We start from the raw sequence: 19,812 nt of genomic DNA, 5'->3' as shown, positions 1-19,812 counted from the left end.
TACACAGACATGCTTATAGATAAATACCAGACAAACCAGAGACCAAAAGGAACATCCTTTCAGAACATTTCTTCCAGCACAGCTTTACTTATATTGAAGTGTTAGCAACACAAAAATGCATTCGCTTTGCTATGCTCAAACTTACTTTGAAGATATACCATTACGCAAATGAGCTAGAAGTTCTTGAATGTGTAAGAGTTCATGAAAACACATTAATGAACATACATGCAAATTTTTAAAATGAGATTCACATTATGAATTTCTACGTTGATGCTCTAGGTCGACATTATCATTGAACTAGCAACAGGATCATAAAAATCTGTCTGAAAGACCAGCAGAGGAATGAGGCTAATTATTTACCCTAAATTTTAAAAAAAGGTGCTTACCTATTAAAAATGTCCTTTCTGAGGGATCCATAAGCACATAAGCCTGTTTAATCATGTTTATATTGTTAGCGGTGGACAGACCAATTAGAGCCAAAGCACCTATGCCTTTTCTTCTAATCAGTGAAAGTGACTATGTTTTCCTAAGCACGGTCTAGGAAACTCAGAGTTTTTCTCTCTGTATTCAATCAAGCAGTAAAAAGCTCCATGCCCTTCCAGTACAGTCCTATGTGTGTTGGTTGGCTACACTGTGTTTTCTGGTTCTATAAACCAGAGTGAAATCAAAGTGCAGCAGAAACACGGAACTCTAGAAAGCACAACATTTGTCAGGGCTCTGGGTTCAAACCCTGTCTCACATTTCAGCCATGAGACCGCAGGCAATTTACCAAACCTATACAGGCTTCTGTCTTCTCATCTTTAAAAGAAGCTGTGTGGATTAAACGATATCTACGTTCCCTCCAGAACTAAATGCTTAAGATCATCATCTCTGTGTTTCCAAGTAGAGTCCTGGTTCTAACCAATGGAAACCTTTCTGATGTTTACATATCCCATCATACCTATCCATTATATAATTATTTAAAAATTCATTATCTGTGAAATGTGACTTTATTTTTAGAAGGGGCTGAAGCCCCTGCCCTGAACGAACACGGTCATCACACATCTACCTTTAAAACAAGTGTGTGATATAACTTTGGAGATTTCTCTACCATCCTCTGTCTTTTCCTTCCTGGGTATCTGGTAGTTCTATGAATACTGTTCTATTTGCATAGAATACATGCATGAGCAGGTAGCCAGGTTATCCACAAGATACAGAGTGATACACTCACAAGAGCAAACAAGACACAAGAAGACCTTTGTAACTGCTTGTTCTTTTGAGAAAAACTATTGCATTTGATCATCTCCAAAAGGCCCCTTGCATAATAGAAAACTATCCCTACCTAAATAAAATTGGGAAGGAATTCCTACTATTTGGGAAGGAATTCCTACTATTTGACTTATCACTCTTCAACAGCTTTGGTTATAACTTTTGAATTTATAGATGTTTTCCATTAGTTAATATTCTTTTCCTATTGTAAAATATGTCCTTTTGATTTTAAGCTGCTCTTATGTAATCTTAGAGAAGGCAATGCTTTTGTGGAATTCAGTGTATTTGTACTGCAAGGATATCCTTTAAATCCCTCTTATCAAGGAATGTTGGATTTTCCTTCCCAGTCTAAAAATGTAAATGAATGCCTGTTCAAGGCCAGGAAGGGTAGTGGAAGCCTGTTTCTGTTTCTGGCTCTGAGTGTGAGCAAGTCTGGAAACACTTTAATCACATAGTAATACAGCATGTTTGGGGGAGACTTAACTCCCCAGGCTCTTGTAAGTTACTGTTCCAACTCAGCCTCTGGTGTGTAGAGAAAATGCCTCTAGAAAACAAGAATATTGCTTTTAATTAGACCTTACAAATTGGGAAAGCCAGAAAATCTGTACTAGCAGGCAGGTTTACTATGGGTGATTGTGGACTACATCTGTGCTATGCACTAAATAGTAACTTCCAAAATAAAAAAAAAGAAAAGAAAATCTCACACATTTAAAGACATCTGAGAATCCTGACCTGACTGGCCCACTGTAGGAACAGATTTTTTTGAGCCACCCATGACTGTATGACCAGCAGGATCTTTCCTTGGAATAGAACATTTTCTTGTTATAGGTATGAAGAAGGAGACTCCCCTCCCCTTGTTTTTGTCTCTATAAAGGACTCTCAGGAGTCCTCTGTGACCAAGAAGATGGCTGAAGGCCAGGAATAGAATCCCTAGTTGCTCACCCAGGACAGGAGCCTTTATTATCCCCAAGATTACAAACGTGTATTCAAACAGCCACTTGCTACTTCTGAGTTTTCCACTCTACAACTGTCCTTCTGACTCTCACTGGGGTGGGAGAGAAGGAAGGGTCCTGAAGAAGGGACTTCCTATGGTCATCGCATGACACATGAAACAGTGTTCACTTCTTGATCTACCGGCTGTAACACACTGATGGGGCACACTGGGTCTCTGGATTGATCTCCTGCAGGAGTCAGACTGAGGCCAAAATGAACTCCATGAAGAAGAGGGAAAACAACTGTCAGTATCAGGGGAGGTTCACTCCAGAGTGTTGGACTGAATTCACAAGGGTTTGCTCTGTCCCACTTCAGAGCTTTTGAACCATGCAGTTGTCTAAAACTTATTGCTGACAAATAAACTTTTTTCAAGTACTTACTTTGGCCAACTGTTGCCTTTTTTCCCATGTGGTTTAACTGAGAATGGCATGAGGATCTTAATCATTTCTTTAGAAAAGATTTTTGAGCGATTACTAGATGAAAATGTGGAGAGTAAGTGAAACTCTCTAGGAAGCACATTAAAGCTGATATATGAGCAGGAGGTGAACATCCCACATGGTTTGAGCCACCTCTTCTTTCTTTTTCTTGTTCCCACTTTCATCTCAAAGAGACATTTTTGGTCTCTGTGTGTTCCTGTGTTTCAATGTGTTGCTATATGAAGTTCCAAGGCTGAACAGTGCGTCTCATGTGTCAGAGAGTACAATGCAGATGGGAAGCTGTTACTCTGTCCAGACTGGTTTGGCTCATCTCTAAACGCCATGAAATTGAACCTCAGTTCCTAAAACAGAGGGAGAACTGACATCCCCACTCCTGAAAGGTAAGAATTTTTAGCAAAACAATACTCTCCGTAGGCTTCTTGGCAACACAGTGGCCTTCCCAGTTAAGACAGATGAGTGATTCGCATAAGTAAATCTGTAGACACCCAGGCAATCACCCTGTCAGGCAACTGCTATTTCCCTGTGCCTACCTGCAACTCTCTCTCAGCCATCTACCTTATGTCAAATTGTCTAATTTAATTGCCCAGGTAGGTTTGTTTGTGAGCTGCGTTCACTGTGACGGAGGCTGAATGCTGTGGGGAGTCATAGAAAACAACACGGAGAAAGAACGTAGCAGGTTCAGCTTGGGCCACAGCCGGATTCTACTTCTGATGGGCTTGGTAGTGAGTCTAAGGTGGTACCTACCCTCCTTCATCATTTAATCCTTATAAATTATGTATTACATTATCAGTTCATTTCTTCCTAACACAAATTTATATAAAATACTACTCTTTATAAAATACTGCATTAGGCCCTTCTGGGAATTTAAGGATTTATTTGTTAAAGGAAAGGTACATAGATAACTCTTAATATAAAACAGAACTAATGCTGGCTAGAACGGCATAATAGGCTTAATGGCTAGAGAAAGCCTCCTGGAAAAGATAACGTTGACCAGGGTCTTAAGAGATGAGTAAACATTTTGAATATAGAGGGGTGTAAGGCATGACACTTCAGGCAGTGCTAGTATGAACACAGACCTAAAGATAGAAAAGCACATGCTTTGTTGCTACTGTAACAGAGAAAAATAAAACTACTCGCTTTAAAAGACCTCCAAGAAAACAAAGTTCAAGATCCCCACTGTGCTAGATACAGAAGTTTCCCAAAATCAGAATTCCAGTCTGCAGAAGGCCCCAGTGAATGAATTCACACTGATGAAACTGAATATTATTCTGACATGCCCCTTGTTTTTTTTTTTTTTTTAACCCCAAATTGAAGTGCTCTTCTTGACTAGCCAATCAATAATGATCCCTTCTGGTGTGACTTGATTTGGGAAGCATGTTAAGAGAAGGCTTGTCCTGTTCCATAAAGGAGTCAGAGATTGACTACGGATTAGGAGTCAGCAAAACTATTGTTCTAGTCTTAATACTCACCATTGTATGAAAACTCCACAGTACTTTAGGATGACAATCACAGAATGTAAGAACAGGAAGAAGCTCTTGTTTCTTAAACTTTCATATATGCAGTTATCATTATATAACCTTTGGATTTAGATTGACCAGAATTCAGATTCGCCATTTATCTCACACAACCTTGGGAATTTGACATAGCTTTCTGAACCCCAATCTTGTTATCTGTAAAATGGACATAATAATATGTCACTGAAAAGCTTAGTAGCAGAAAAGTTTGGCAAAGTGTTTTGTATAAAGTAGGCACGTAATTCATAATAGGCTTGTCCCTTTTCTCTCCATCATTGCATATATAAAGGGTCAGAGACATGATGAGCGAGGCTGAGAAACTCACACCAGCTAATGAAACTAATTAGCAGCAAAAATAGAATGAGAATCAGGTAGTCTTGTCCTGATATGGCATTCTCTCCTCTCCAACATGATGCTTCTTGGACCATATTTTCAGCAAAATTTTCATTTTTAGAGCCCCAGTGGAGTTCATTAAACATGTGTCTATAGAACATTAGGAAAAAGGCACCCTTACCTATGACATTCAAGTGAAGGACACATTCTTTTGAAGTTTTTTGTATTTAAAATAAGAGTAAAACCAGGGTGGCCTAATTTTCCTTATCCTACACCTTAACTTTTTTCAGTGCTGCTCAGTTAATAATATGGATACGATAAGAACACATCTGTATGTGTGAACTTAGTTTGTCCTGAATCAGATACCTTCCCCCTCATTTGCAAATTCAGACTAGGAAAGCACAGTGGGTGTCTGATATCTGATTTTTTTTCACAGATACTGCTTCTGCCATCCTAATCTCAGGCAGAAAGGAAGGCAACACAGATCCACATGGAAAAAGGATAACCAGGGTTAACTGCAACTCAGACCATCAATCACTTTTATTGCCCCCAAGGCAGTGTTTTCATTATTTATGCTGCTGGGTGATCTGCTATATTTATGATACAGCAAGTTGTCATGCCTTTAAAAATATGACGGATTCCTAAATTAATCCCGTATTCCTTGTCTTGAACTTGAAGCATGGGCAGTGATAAAGAGCACAGAGGTTTCTGTAATCACAAAGTTGAATGCCCATGGGTCACGATGGAGGACTGACCATCATGTCCAGAATGGGTTTGTGTCAATAATGCTAAAAACTCCCTATGTATGCTTACAGACTGAGTGCTGAAATTCATTCTATCAATATTTATCAATGCACTGATATTTCCATGTTCTGTGGGGAATAAAAACTTGAATAAGACACGGATTTAACTCCCAGTGGGTTTTGAGTCCACTTACAATTAATATTTGAGAACACAGTTTCTGTCTTAGGAGAAGTAAAAGTAAAGTGCTGGAGATTTTGAAAAGTGAGATGCCACTTGTTGCTGAGATTAGGGGTGATGATAAAGATGGCTATGGCATTTGGGGAGATATGAAGAATGGAAAGGTGTTGAGAAGATGTTTACAAAGTGCCATGAGCAAAGAGAGAGAAATTGGAGAGAACAATTGAATAGTGCACAGGAAATGTTGTTTTTGAAGGAAAGGTAGGAGCCAGATCCTGCGAGGTCAAGAGAGAAGTTTTGACTTAATTCTAGAAGCAATGACAAGCGTATATGATATTTTTATAAGGAAAAACTCCCTGTACTGTAGGAAAACAAATTTGCCCATAGAGTTTAGTGTGAATTGGAATGAGCAAAGACATAAATCAGGTTTATTCTTATTGCAAGAGCACAGATAGTAAGAAAAGACACAGTAGAAGCAAGACTGGAAGATATTGTCATGTTAAAAGGAATGATAAAAGGAAGTACAGAGAGAATGAAAACTAAGATTGATGTTGAAATTTGACCCTGTGTCAAGTAGCCAAAGCCCTTACTTTGGCCTACAATGACCTACATGACATGAGCCTCTTTTGCATTGATAAACCCATGTCCTGTGATTTTTCCCGCATGCCGACTCCACACTAGACCCACAGGCTTCCTTGAAGACCCTGGAATGAGGCAAGCATACTCTAGCATTAGGGATTTGCACCAGAGAAGAGAAAGCTCTTCCCCCTAATAGCTGCGTGGCTCATTCCCTCGCTTTTTTGTGAGTCTTTTTTCAAATACCCTTTTCTCGATGAGGATTACTCTGACACCTTTACTTAAAATTGCAACCCACCTCACTCCCATCCCATAACTAGTGCTTGCCATCTTCCTACTCTCCTTTTATCTATATCACTTATTTCCTCACATACAAAAATATAATTTACCTACTTATCTGGTATACCATTTCCTATCTTCCTGTATCTGCTTGCATATAAACTCCACAAAGGTAGGAATATGTCCATTTTATTTACTGATGTATGCCAGGTACCTAGAAGAGTACCTGACATATAATATGCGGCTAGTAAATATTTGTTGAATGAATCACCTGTGCAACTTGTTGACTGCTTACCCCTGTTGGTGATTCTTGGATCCCATCATGTTCTGCCAGCCTATGTGTGTACTATGCACAACACACGGGTCTCCACCAGGTTTTTGGATCACTCACAGCAGTTCCACGTTTGATTTTGTTGTATTTACCACTAGGATAAGAATGGCTTGTTCCAATGGATGGAGACTCTGAGGACAGTTTAAACAAGAACCTACTTTTCTGTATATTTGGGAATATCCCTTCTTCCTTGATGCTTTGTAGGCTGTTCTAAAGAAATCCTCTGTGTTGCCTCATCATTCTAGTCTTACATTATATCTAGGATACTTTGAAATTTTAATTAGGAAATCACTTTAAATTTAGTCATTGGTAATTAATCGCTGTGATTAGAAACTGTTTTCCATTTTCATCACATGTCCTTTAAATCAAGATGAACATAATGGCAGAAATTTGGCAGAAACAAAGAAAATGATATTTAGTGTGATTTTCAGCTACCCCAAGTAATTTTCATCTTTTCTCTAGCATCTTCTCCAGGATGGAAACAACATTTAATTTGTCATCCAAGACCCTTCTCAGTGCCAGCCCATCAATACTCTAGACCAGTCAGAAATATGGTCACTTCTATGTGCGCAGACAGGTGCGTTAAGAGATGAGAAGTTATGAGTAATACTCACTAAAGTTTTCTATGTGGGCTTCCATTGATATCTTGCCTGTATTTTCTCTTGGCATGTACTAAGCTATAGGACTATGCTCTTACTTGGGATGTAAACTTCAATATTTATGTAAACCTGTATAACAATATCAGACACCTTTGGTGATTTTAAGCTATTTGATTTGATGTGTTAAATTTCTTTGCATACAGTCTATATGCAAATTCAGTAAAGCCAGAAAATTGATGATCAATCAACAGGTAGATCCTGAGTATACACCATGTCACTAACAAAGGGCTGAGAAATGTGGAGTTATAAAAATGTTTCTCCAGTGAGTACTGCTGGACAAATAAGCAAAATGTGACAAATAACAAGGGAACGAGGCGCAACAACTCACGGCAAATAGCCAAGTTGTGGGTGTTTTCCATGAGGTTTAGAAGAAAAAAGATACAAGATATTCTGGGATTTTAAAAGTTCATAATGATTACTTTATAATAAGAGTAATATATGTGAACAATAAAACATTTAGGAAAACATAGATTTTTAAATGAAGAAAATAAGGTTGCTATTATAACACCTCCCAGAAATCTTCAATTTCAATGTTTCGGTGAGTATCATTTCAGTATATTGTATCTCATTGTCCTTTTGTCTTTCCATGGTTATTGAATGCTCTCAGAAGTAAACAACAACAACAGCAATAATGTCTAAGATAGTCTTTAAAAATCTCTGAAGGATGACAAAGATTTGACACACTCATTGTGCTGACACTCTTCCAAGATCAACTCATGATCACAAGGTGTTTTCTTGGAAGTAGATTTTAGAGATTAAAAATGTTTAATGACTATAGAGTTGATGTCAAGTACCTTATTGTCATCAGCAATGAGAATTTTATGAGGAGATTGCCACACTCATGGGAAATATATACAGTTGAGTATATAGTGTATATGTCTGGAAATATGATCAATAACAGATTGTAGCACTTGGCAAGAGCCAAATGTGCAGTGTAGAACTCTTGGTTCACAGATTGGCAGCAACAAGCATATGGCTGGGAGCTTGTTAGAAATACATGAACTCCGTCCCTGTTTCAGATTCAATGAGTAAAAATCTTTGTTTTTCCCCCCAAATTCATAAGTGATTCTTTTGCACATCAATTTTGAAATCACTTGCAAATATATGTTGAGACTGTTCATTGGAGAAAGTACTCAATGAAGCCAGGGAGGTTAGAGACTCTTAGAGGAGCCTCCAGGTATATCAAAGAATTTCAATATGAGTTATAAAGAAAACAACCAATGACATCAAACTACAACGAAATCAAAACAGGATCCTGAGATGTACATGCATACTTTGGAGACAATCAAATAGATGAGCACCACAAAGGGACCAGTGGTTTAAATACAAATTATGGATGAAAGACTTGAAATTGAGGACAGTCTATCCATTAATGCATTTTTCCCTGCCATTTTGGGGAAAGGTAGCCCAAAAACTATTTTAAAGATGTACCTGGAAATACCAACCAAAAATCACTGTTTGAGAAATATTAGCTAATGTCAGAGCTGAAAGAGAACATTCTTGTTTCACTTTTAGGAAATTATTTATTCTTTAATTATGTGCCAGCTAAGAACTTTCCACCTAAGAGAGAGTCAGTCAAAATTTGCAAACCAGGCTAGACAAACAAGACTACTAGGACAGTTGAGAATATAACACTTATGATTTGTTGGTATATGCGGGAAGAAAATATTGAATCTCTAGTTTTTAAAATTTATCCTATTTTAAATTTATAATAGTGTTCCTACTGTTTAATATATATGACATTAGTAATATTTAACGCCTATATAGTCTTTAATAAACAATGCATTGAGTTTCATATTGAAAAATGTTTTACTGATCAGGATACACTTACCACAAAATTATATATTAACTGATTTTACTATATATATCAGTCTTCCTTTATCAGTAAATAAAATGTAATGATTTTTTTTGCATTTATATTTAGGAGAAGGCTATGTCTCCAAGTATGAGCAATTATTTTAAGAGATTTTTAAAATAATCATTGATAAATTATGCCAATAAGCTTTGTTCTTACATTATTCAATCTCATATGTAAGATTCAAAAGTTACCATTTTACTAGCTAGAGCAGAGCAGCAACAGAAAAAGTACAAGTGAGTACTTCATAATGGTTTTATGAACATATTGTTATGAACTAGCTGTCCCTAAATAATTGTTGATTAGTTGATGGGTTGATTACTTAAGTAATCACATACCCCCCAGGCACAATGAATAGCAGTACAGTTTATATCAGTGTTTCTCAAAGATACGTTCCCTATTTTGTCTGTGTCAGATTCACCTAGTGTTATCTGAAACACTAGATGGGCACAAGACCATACCTATTCATCATAATATGGGGGGAATCTAGGAATCTGTATTTAACTAAAATGCCCCAAGTTATTCTAATGTGTATTAAAGTTTGAAAACCAATGAGATTCTAGATCTTTACCTTGATATAAAGGATGACTGCCTTTTAGGACCAAAAGCATACCATAAAATTATTGGAAGCTTTATTCCCAGAATTTCCATACCTTTCAAATGAAACTATTCTGGAATGCTACAGCACATCACCCTGATTATTGACATCTTGTTTTGGTAGTTATCCAGTTATCAAGATCTATTGTAGCATGGGGTAAATATTGACCTCATCATTGGCCTATCATTTACACATTAACTCTGTTCATCTTCTCTGCCTCAGCAGGAAACATCTGATGCATCTTTGACTGTGGACACACTGATTTGACCATTTACCTGAAATATGTTGGAGGAATTGAAAGGCAATACTATCGATGAGGAGAGGAGTAGGAAAAAAACTGATTCATGTAGCAAGATAAATGGGCAGCATTTAAAAATCAAATGCACTTGCATTTTGAGAAACAAGCTTAAATCATAATACTCAGATGCCAAAAACACACATTCAAGAAAACTGTGAATGTAGAAAGTCTGTCTTTATGATGGCAGTATACTGAGCTTTACAATTAAGGTCAGTGTATCTTTATGGAATAAGTGAAACAATTTTCAAAGGACATAGTGTCTGCACCCAACATAGAAGCACCTCAATATATAAGGTAAATACCAACAGCCATAAAAGGGGAAATCGACAGTAACACATTCATAGTAGGGGACTTTAACACCCCAATTTCACCAATGGACAGATCATCCAAAATGAAAATAAATAAGGAAACACAAGCTTTAAATGATACATTAAACAAGGTGGACTTAATTGATATTTATAGGACATTCCATCCAAAAACAACAGAATACACTCTCTTCTCAAGTGCTCATGGAACAATCTCCAGGATAGATCATATCATGGGTCACAAATTAAGCCTTGGTAAATTTAAGAAAATTGAAATTGTATCAAGTATCTTTGCCAACCACAACGCTATAAGACTAGATATCAATTACAGGAAAAAACCTGCAAGAAATACAAACACATGGAGGCTAAAAAACACACTACTTAATAACCAAGAGATCACTGAAGAAATCAAAGAGGAAATCAAAAAATACCTAAACAAATGACAATAAAAACACGATGACCCAAAACCTATGGGATGCAGCAAAAGCAGTTCTAAGAGGGAATTTTATAGCAATACAATCCTACCTTAAGAAACAAGAAACATCTCAAATAAACAACCTAACCTTACACCTAAAGCAATTAGAGAAAGAAGAACAAAAAAAAACCCAAGGTTAGCAGAAGGAAAGAAATCATAAAGATCAGATCAGAAATAAATGAAAAAGAAATGAAGGAAATGATAGCAAAGATCAATAAAATTAAAAGCTGGTTCTTTGAGACGATAAATAAAGTTGATAAACCATTAGCCAGACTCATCAAGAAAAAAAGGGAGAAGACTCAAATCAATACAATTAGAAATGAAAAAGGAGAAGTAACAACTGACACTGCAGAAATACAAAGGATCATGAGAGATTACTACAAGCAACTCTATGCCAATAAAATGGACAACCTGGAAGAAACGGACAAATTCTTAGAAATGCACAACCTGCCGAGACTGAACCAGGAAGAAATAGAAAATATGAACAAACCAATCACAAGCACTGAACTTGATACTGTGATTAAAAATCTTCCAACAAACAAAAGCCCAGGACCAGATGCCTTCACAGGCAAATTCTATCAAACATTTAGAGAAGAGCTAACACCTATCCTCAAACTCTTCCAAAATATAGCAGAGGGAGGAACACTCCCAAACTCATTCTACAAGGCCACCATCACCCTGATACCCAAACCAGACAAGGATGTCACAAAGAAAGAAAACTACAGGCCAATATCACTCATGAACATAGATGCAAAAATCCTCAACAAAATACTAGCAAACAGAATCCACATCACATTAAAAGGATCATACTCCATGATCAAATGGGGTTTATTCCAGGAATGCAAGGATTCTTCAATATATGCAAATCAATCAATGTGATACACCATATTAACAAATTGAAGGAGAAAAACCATATGGTCATCTCAATAGATGCAGAGAAAGCTTTCGACAAAATTCAACACCCATTTATGATAAAAACCCTGCAGAAAGTAGGCATAGAGGGAACTTTCCTCAACATAATAAAGGCCATATATGACAAACCCACAGCCAACATCATTCTCAATGGTGAAAAACTGAAAGCATTTCCACTAAGATCAGGAACAAGACAAGGTTGCCCACTCTCACCACCCTTACTCAACATAGTTTTGGAAGTTTTAGCCACAGCAATCAGAGAAGAAAAGGAAATAAAAGGAATCCAAATCGGAAAAGAAGAAGTAAAGCTGTCACTGTTGGCAGACGACATGATACTATACATAGAGAATCCTAAAGATGCTACCAGAAAACTACTAGAGCTAATCAATGAATTTGGTAAAGTAGCAGGATACAAAATGCACAGAAATCTCTTGCATTCCTATACACTAATGATGGAAAATCTGAAAGTGAAATCAAGAAAACACTCCCATTTACCACAGCAACAAAAAGAATAAAATACCTAGGAATAAACCTACCTAAGGAGACAAAAGACCTGTATGCAGAAAATTATAAGACACTGATGAAAGAAATTAAAGATGTTATAAATAGATGGAGAGACATATCATGTTCTAGGATTGGAAGAATCAACCTTGTGAAAATGACTCTACTACCCAAAGCAATCTACAGATTCAATGCAATCCCTATCAAATTACTACTGGCATTTTTCACAGAACTAGAACAAAATATTTCACAAATTGTATGGAAACACAAAAGACCCCAAATAGCCAAAGCAATCTTGAGAAAGAAACATGGAGCTGGAGGAATCAGGCTCCCTGACTTCAGACTATACTACAAATCTACAGTAATCAAGACAGTATGGTACTGGCACAGAAACAGAAATATAGATCAATGGAACAGGATAGAAAGCCCAAAGATAAACCCACGCACGTATGGTCACCTTATCTTTGTTAAAGGAGGAAAGAATATACAGTGGAGAAAAGACAGGCTCTTCAATAAGTGGTGCTGGGAAAATTGGACAGCTACATGTAAAAGTATGAGATTAGATCACTCCCTAACACCATACACAAAAATAAACTCAAAATGGATTAAAGACCTAAATGTAAGGCCAGACACTATCAAACTCTTAGAGGAAAACACAGGCAGAACACTATGACATAAATCACAGCAAAATCCTTTTTGACTCACCTCCTAGAGAAATGGAAATAAAAACAAAAATAAACAAATGGGACCTAATGAAACTTAAAAGCTTTTGCACAGCAAAGGAAACCATAAACAAGACGAAAAGACAACCCTCAGAATGGGGGAAAATATTTGCAAATGAAGCAACTGACAAAGGATTAATCGCCAAGATTTATAAGCAGCTCATGAACCTCAATAACAAAAGAACAAACAACCCAATCCAAAACTGGGCAGAAGACCTAAACAGACATTTCCCCAAAGAAGATATACAGATTGTCAACAAACACATGAAAGAATGTTCAACATCATTAATCATTAGAGAAATGCAAATCAAAACTACAAAGAGATATCATCTCACACCAGTCATAATGGCCATCATCAAAAAATCTAGAAACAATAAATGCTGGAGAGGGTGTGGAGAAAAGGGAACACTCTTGCACTGTTGGTGGGAATGTAAATTGATACAGCCATTATGGAGAACAGTATGGAGGTTCCTTAAAAAACTACAAATAGAACTACCATATGACCCAGCAATCCCACTACTGGGCATATATCCTGAGAAAACCATAATTCAAAAAGAGTCATGTACCAAAATGTTCACTGCAGCTCTATTTACAATAGCCAGGACATGGAAGCAACCTAAGTGTCCATCAACAGATGAATGGATAAAGAAGAAGTGGCACATATATACAATGGAATATTACTCGGCCATAAAAAGAAACGAAATTGAGTTATCTGTAGTGAGGTGGATGGACCTAGAGTCTGTCACTCAGACTGAAGTAAGTCAGAAAGAGAAAAACAAATACCGTATGCTAACACATATATATGGAATCTAAAAAAAAAAAAAAGGTACCAATGAACCTAGTAGCAGGGCAGGAATAAAGACGTAGACATAGAGAATGCACTTGAGGACGTGGGGTGGGGAGCGGGAAGCTGGGGCGAAGTGAGAGTAGCATCAACAGATATACACTATCCAATGTAAACTAGTTAGCTAGTGGGAAGCAGCAGCATAGCACAGGGAGATCAGCTCGGTGCTTTGCCATGACCTAGAGGGGTGGGATAGGGAGGGTAGTGGGGGAGCCTCAAGAGGGAGGGGATATGGGGATATATGTGTGCATATGGCTGATTCACTTTGTTGTACAACAGAAACTAACACAGTATTATGAAGCAATTATACTTCAATAAAGATCTATTAAAAAGAAAAAAAGAAAATGTGGCACATATATACAATGGAATATTACTCAACTCTAAAAAGGAATGAAAATGAGTTATTTGTAGTGAGGAGGATGGACCTAGAGACTGTCATTCAGAGTGAAGTAAGTCAGAAAGAGAAAAACAAATACTGTATGCTAACACACATATATGGAATCTAAAAAAAAAAATGGTCATGAAGAATCTTGGGGCAAGACGGGAATAAAGTTGTAGACCTACTAGGGAATGGACCTGAGGATACAGGGAGGGGGAAGGGTAAGCTGGGACAAAGTGAGAGAGTGGCATGGACATATATACACCACCAGACGTAAAATAGATAGCTAGTGGGAAGCAGCCGCATAGCACAGGGAGATCAGCTTGGTGCTTTGTGACCATGTAGAAGGGTGGGATAGGGAGGGTGGGAGGGAGGGACATGCAAGAGGGAAGAGATATAGGGACATATGTATATGTATAACTGATTCACTTTGTTATAAAGCAGAAACTAACACACCTTTGTAAAGCAATTATACTCCAATAAAGATGTTAAAAAAAAAAAAGGACACAGTGTCAGTTCAGATAAGCAATTACAGGTTTACTGGGAGGCCGTCTTATAGGGAGAAACTGAAAAATAAAGGAAAACAATGTAGATGGTGGCCACTATGGGCTTCTGGCAGAGTCTCCTGGGGAAACGAAGAAAAGGGCTCTTCATTTGAAATAAATCTGAGCAGAGTAGGAGGCGGCTCAGTGTGAGGATTAACGTATCACAACACCTTGGGAAGTGAAAGGAGGTGGAGACTGCAATTCAGCAATGCGAAGTCCGCAGCCCATGCTGGTACATCCTCACGTAAGCCATTTTCTTCAAACAAAACATAACCTTCCATTGTGAAGAGACAGAAACACTTTGCAGGGATTTTTTGACTGTGGGTTTGGGTTTGGGGGTATTATTTTGGGGGTATTTTGTTTTGCATTTTCCCCAATAAAAATCCACATTAGCCTCTTGTACATTAAACATCAGCAAAGGAGCCTAGGTAGTTTATAAACTTCCTTTTGCAAAAGAGTGCATCCAAAACCTACGGCATCATTCTCAAAAGCATATTAAACACCCTTCAAGGACAGAGTTTCACCCTTTGCTTTCTGCAGTATTGTCCCAACTTCCCTTTGTGACAGCGTGATTTGTCCTAACGGTTCTTGAGAGACATTTGGGAAATCTGACTTTCTCTCTGGGTGAAGCTGCCACACACGGAAGTCACCTGCAGGTGACATGATAGAGGGGCCCTGCGCTTGAGAAAAGGCTAAAGCTGCCATGTCTCTTGGAAGTTTCCCCACTGGTATTTGACTAACTTTTTGTGAGCTGCTCCCAAGGGTCAGTGTTTAAGAAGTATGTTCCCGGCTGTCAAGCCCCAATGCTGCCTAAATTACTCTGATAAGGAGTTCTAATAAGATACTTTAGAAAGTCACTTATGCCATAAGGTATTCACATTATCTCAAGACATTTCTATTTGGGTAACAGGAAATGAAAGTGTGGATTAATGCCTTTCGCATGCCATTAAAAAACTGAGAGGCAGAGGCCTCCTTTCAGCCACCAGGGGCCTCTTCCTCATGTCTGTTCACTGCTGTCTCAGCTAATCACTTTTGGTGCTTTCAAAAGCAAAGGATAAATTTTGATTTCATAGAAAATGAGTTTAAACCAGAAAGTCCAGATTACTGCCATGGCATGCTGCATTTCACCTCTGATTTAAAGATAGGGAACTTGTGGCTTCTTAAAAATGAAAAACTCTTCTGCACAATTCCCAAAAGGCTAATGCAAGCAACTGGTAAAGGAGAAATAAAAAGATGGACACCAGAAGTCCAAAGAAGAAAAACTTAGTGAAACTGGGTCACCAATCACCTCCCTGTAACCCTGAGGAGTCAGGGTGGCAAATCTGTCCACTTCTCTCTTTATCTCACCTATGATCAGATATAAAATTGTTGAGTGTTGCCATAAGTATAAATCCTATAGAATGTGAGCTTGGTAAAATGAAGAGCAACAGGAACAATAATAATATCATAAACTAACATTTAGTGATTAAGAGCCAGGCACTGTGCTAAGTGTCTTATATGTACTATTTCACTAAATCTCACTAACTTATGAGGTAGGAACTAGTATTATTATTCTATTAGACTTGCTAACTTAAGTCTCCATTACTGGCGAGTGATAGAGGTGGCCTTAGGAGAAAAATAGTCTGATTCTTTAGACCACATCTTTAACTGCACTTGAAAAAATAAAGGTGATCAGCAATTCATTTCCTTCAGTTAATTCTTGCATTGGACAAATGCTTCAATACCTCTAAATAAAGGATTTCTCAAATAACATCAAGAGACCTGAATGTTTTGGTAATGAAACTGTTACAGCCCTAAGAAGCTCTTTCAGGAAAGCAGATGGTGCTGACTCAGAAGAACTGCCCACCTCTCAGCAGAGGTCAGCCACCTCCAGATGAAGGTGGAAAGTCCATTCAATGACATGAAATGCTGCTCCAAGATTATACATCATGTGGGCATGAAATGTAAGAAGGATGCCGTTTAGATTAGGACAGGGGGTGGAGCTACACTGCTTTCAAATAGGACGGTCTTCTTTTCCTTTCAGGGAACATGCAAGTCATAACCTGCCTTTTTCTCTTCTATGAAATAGTGTTTTAGTTGATGGATTCCAAAGGCGAGCTTCACCAAGTGAAAACTCACCCTGCTCCTTCTAGAACCTAAATTAATGCCTACTCTTTCCCCAGAGCTCTCGTTTATGGACTCCAAAGGACTGGAGATTTGAAGACCACCTGCCACAAGCGGAATTTAGCTTCCCCAAGATCTCTTTTCTTCCTTTTCCCACCCTGGAGCTCCCCACCTCTTTCCAGCAGCCAGCCATCCCAGCAAAGCAGAATTATCACTGACAGTGAAAGAGAAAGGCCTCAGAGTTAGGCTGTGAGCAGAAGCATGCCATAAAGTTACCAGCTTAATTAAGCCATTACAGTTTTTAGGGGGTTTGAAAGACAGGCAATTTGAATGTATAATTGAGCCTGAGTACAGTCTCATTCTATGTTTTCCTTGGTCTGCTCAGAACCAGATTGCGAATGGGAAATAGCTGGGGTGACATCCTGCGGCAACAAGGTCGGTTGCTCATTTTTACTGTGATCTCCACAACGAAGTTACGAAGCGTTTATTTCTATGGGCTTGGCCCAGGAGTGAAGGGCTGGGACCCTTGAAGCGCCAAGCAGACAGGCCAACGACAGAGAGAGTGCTTTGACTGTCAGCCTGTCCCCAGTGTTCTCAGGGACAATATCCCACACTTCCTTGTACAGAGAAGCTACAGAATATGGTTAGAGGAAACATTCTCTTTGGAAAAATGATTCTGAACTTCAACCCTGAATTTAGATAGGGGAAACTAAGAAAGATTACAAACCCATGTTCTTCAACTTTGACCAGCAGAGGAGAAGGCCAATTTGAGTCTCCCCTTGGGGGGAAGTGGATATTTAGGGAAAGCACACGAAGCCCACTGCTTATGCTGTGAACATAGCTCAGCACTTCACAGATTAGGCAATTTTACTAGTTGACAGCTGTTTATTCCAACAGCATATATTTTACGTAGCAGTACATCCAATACATTAAGTTGTATTTCAGATTTACTCCAATCCCCACTGCCACCCTACCGTATATATACAAGTGCACATACACACTGAGATGCTAAAAGAAATTTTGCGTGGTTCACTTCAGCAGCACATACACTAAAACCGGAATGATACAGAGAAGATTAGCATGGCCCCGAGCAAGATGCACACAGATTCATGAAGTGATCAAATATAAGACCTGAAACCAGGGCTACCCTGGTGGCGCAGTGGTTGGGAGTCCACCTGCTGATGCAGGGGACACAGGTTTGTGCCCCGGTCCGGGAGGATCCCACATGCCGCGGAGTGGCTGGGCCCGTGAGCCATGACTGCTGAGCCTGCGCATCCGGAGCCTGTGCTCCGCAACGGGAGAGGCCACAGCAGTGAGAGGCCCGCGTACCAAAAAAAAAAAAAAAAAAACCTGAAACCATAAAACTCCTAGAAGAAAACATAAGCATAAGCAACTTGACATCAGTCTTGATGATGATTTTTTGGATTTGATCCCAAAAGCTACGGCAACAAAAGCCAAAATAAACATGTGGGATTACATCAAACTAAAAAGCTTCTGTACAACAAAGGAAACCATCAACAAAACAAAAAGCAACCTACAGAATGGGAGAAAATATTTACCAACCGTATTTCTGATAAGGAGATAATATTTGAAATATATAAAGAACTCAAACAACTTAATAGTAAGAACAAACAATCTAATTCAAAAATGAGCAGAATATCTGAATAGACTTTTTTTTTTAAAGGACACATACAGATAGCTAACAGGTATATGAAAAGGTGCTCAACATCACTACTCATCAGAGAAATGCAAATCAAAACCACAATGAGATATCACCTCCCACCTGTCAGAATGACTATCATCAAAAAGACAAGAAATAACAAGAGTTGGCAAGGACAGAAAGGGAACTCTGGTGCACTGTTGATGTGAATGTAAATTGGTGCAGCAACTATGGAAAACAATACAGAGATTTCTCAAAAAGTTAAAGTAGATCCATATGATACAGAAATTCCACTTCTGAGTATTTATCCAAAGTGCATGAAAATGCCACGTTGAAGAGATATCTGCATCCCATGTTCATTGCAACATTATTTAGAATAGCCAAGATATGAGAAGAAACTGCGTCCACCAATGAATGAATGGATAGGCAAATGTCACACACACACACACACACACACACACACACACACACACACAGAGGAATATTATTCAGCCATAAAAGAAGAAAATCTTGCTATTTACAACAGCATGGATGGACCTGTAGGGCATTATGCTAAGTGAAGTCAGTCAGACAGAGGAAGACAAATACAATAAGATGTCACTTACATTTAGGATCCAAAAACAAAACAAAAACAACCCGCCAAAAAACAACAAAAAATGAACTTACAGACACAGAGAACAGATCAGTGTTGTTGCCGGAGGTTGGGGGAACAAATGTGTAAAGGGGGTCAAAGGGTACAAACTTCCAGTTCTAACATACATAAGTCATGGGGATGTAACGTACAACATGGTGACTGTAGTTAATAATACTGTATAGCATATTTAAAAGTTACTAAGAAAATAGATTTTAAAAAGTTCTCATCAGAAGACAAATAATATGTAAGCATGTATGGTGACTGACCTTAACTAGCCTTGTTGTAGTGATCATTTCTCAATATATATACATATATTTATATATACACACACAAGTATTGAATCATTATGTTGTATACCTGAAGCTAATATAATGTCATATGTCAATTATACCTCAAAAATTTTTTTAAATAAAAAATACTTTTTGTTGGGTATGTGCTCATGGTAAAAGAGTCCCAAATCCCATACCCACCCTTTCAGCCTCTGACAATTGTGTCTCCTCTCCTTAAAACTAGTTCAACCTGATAGAGAGGCAGGGGTGGAACTGAGCAAGCAGAGGGGTGGGATGATATGGGTTGGGGGAGGTGTGCTGTAATGGGTCACAAAGGAAAATATGAAGTATCAGTGATCTAAGGATACACCTGTGGGTTTCCTCCAGTTCTAGTAATTCTTTACATGGACAGAATACTGGC

The 19,812-nt window shown here is 38.2% G+C and overlaps 1 non-coding gene across 1 annotated transcript; it reads left to right on the top strand.

The window, feature by feature from the left end:
* Positions 1-17,852: 17,852 nt before the first annotated feature.
* On the top strand, positions 17,853-17,957 carry LOC113623695 (U6 spliceosomal RNA). Its single transcript, XR_003434013.1, has one exon. It is a non-coding gene; the product is annotated as a U6 spliceosomal RNA (small nuclear RNA).
* Positions 17,958-19,812: the final 1,855 nt, after the last annotated feature.

This window comes from Aethalodelphis obliquidens, unplaced genomic scaffold (genome assembly GCF_003676395.1).
Source record: "Aethalodelphis obliquidens isolate GAN/ISIS:26980383/991018 unplaced genomic scaffold, ASM367639v1 scaffold11, whole genome shotgun sequence".
NCBI classification, from domain to species: domain Eukaryota; kingdom Metazoa; phylum Chordata; class Mammalia; order Artiodactyla; family Delphinidae; genus Aethalodelphis; species Aethalodelphis obliquidens.
The sequence above is the reverse complement of the archived record's forward strand: the minus strand, read 5'-3'. Positions and strand labels throughout refer to the sequence as shown.